The sequence below is a fragment of the Malurus melanocephalus genome, unplaced genomic scaffold, assembly GCF_030028575.1.
Source record: "Malurus melanocephalus ecotype Western Australia unplaced genomic scaffold, MMel_1.1 scaffold_1161, whole genome shotgun sequence".
NCBI lineage: Eukaryota > Metazoa > Chordata > Aves > Passeriformes > Maluridae > Malurus > Malurus melanocephalus.
In genome coordinates, this window is record NW_026624393.1 from 41,356 (window position 1) to 43,316 (window position 1,961).

Genomic DNA, 1,961 nt, shown 5'->3' on the forward strand with positions numbered 1-1,961 from the left:
GAAGAGGAAGAGGAAGAGGAAGAGGAAGAGGAAGAGGAAGAGGAAGAGGAAGAGGAAGAGGAAGAGGAAGAGGAAGAGGAAGAGGAAGAGGAAGAAGAGAAAAAAACTGAAGGGAAGAGGAAGAAGCTGCTAGATAAAACTAAGAAAAAAATGAAAAGTCAAAAGGGGAAGTATATACAGACTATATCCTTATATACATATAAACAGAATAAATAATTACASAGAGAAAGGATTAAATTAAGAAAAAATAAGAGAAAAAAAAGGGGAGGAAGTAAAAAGAAAAAGGGTAGGGTGTCTGGGTGTCCCTCATCAGCTGAAGGAGAGTGTGGATCCGTTGCCATCCCGAGCCCGGCGGTTCTGGTTATCCCAGCAGATGGCGGTGCCGCCCTGCTCATCCCCTCCGCACACCTCGGAAAAGCAATTTCCAGACCTGCCCGCTCAATCCTCCGCTCATGAAATACATTTAAAGGYTTCAGCTCCTGCTCTAATGCTCACCCGGGGAATTCCTGGGCAGGATGTTCTCATCTCCCGTTATTGGCRATAGTTTTGGGGCCAGGCAGGAGGCAGATAAATGGCCCCGGTGGAGAAAAGGTGAATATGTTTAGGATTTATTCCCTCTCTCTGCAGTAAATTTCTGTGTCCTGAATGACTGATAGTATCGGTTTGGGGTTTAAAAAAAAAAAGAAATCATGGAGCCAAGTGTCAAAAGTTTAAGAAAACAGAAATGATGGAAGAAAAGAGATTCTGTTTCAAATGGTGTTTGCAGAACCTCGCTGTGCGTGGGGGGGATTTTCCTGTGAGGAGCCGGCCTGGTTGGTCCAAGGAATTGTTCCTGGAAAACGGGAATAATTTAGGGAGGATAGCAGCGCTGGGAAAGGAGTGGAGAGCATCCCATGGGGAACGGGGAGTGCTGAGGGATCAACAATTCCACACCCTGTGGGATCAACAGCCCCCAGAGCTCCAAAATCCCATGAACCAGGTGCCCAAACCCCGCTGGGAATCCCGGAGGGATCAGCCCTGCTGGAAACCACCAGTGAGGATAAAAAAAAAACCCATTCCTGCCCTCTGCCAGCCCTCTGCTGACGCACAGACAGCTCCAGGATGCTCTGGAGGTTCCAATTAAATCCACAGGGATGAGGGACACTCCTGTCCTCTCCTGATAACCGGGAACGTAAATCCCGGGGGAGCAGAGCTCAGCGAGGCAGCGGCAGCAGCTCCACGCTCCCAGATGGGTGCCAGGGTAAGGGAAMCTTTTCCAGAGAAAGGGGACAGGGTTTGTGCTGGAGAGGTTAAAATACATTTTAATTTCCTCTGCTTTATCTCTCTTAAATTTATTTCTATTTCTGTTTTYTCTGGCGTTAATTCTGGTGTTTGGTATTGCCCGGGAGGTGCCACAGAAAGCAGCCCCGTTCTCCAGCTCGTGTGGCACTTCCCCGTGGTGACAAAGCGTTTGGAGTGTTTGCTTTTTATAAYTAAAACCCGACAGCCCTCATTGCCTGGGATTTCAGGAAAGCCCAGGATTAYTGGGGAGAGGGAGAGCTCGGACTCAGCTCTGTTAATTTTGCCTCTGCCGTTCCCGAGAGCTGAGGGAACATTAATGGCCAATTGTTTGGTTTAATGCAAATTTTGGAGGGGTATTTTTTGGGAGTGATGTTTCCTCGATCTCCATCACATCTGTGAGGCTTTGAAGCGCCGCGTCTCGCCCTGACATTTCAATCGGGTCGAATCCAAAAGACACGGCAGGTAAATGAATTTCCTTCGAGGCCCCAATCGAATCTCCAAAGAACAAACACGGAATAAAAGATGTCGAGATTACCTCGGATAAGCTGAGGTTGATCTGTGCTCGGAGYCTCTGGGAGGACACTTAAACGATGCCTTGAAGCGGGTACAAGAYGTCTCAGGAGAGAGGGAATGGTTGGAGAACGCTCCAGCTGTGAATTTAAAAGCAGGATTGATGAAAA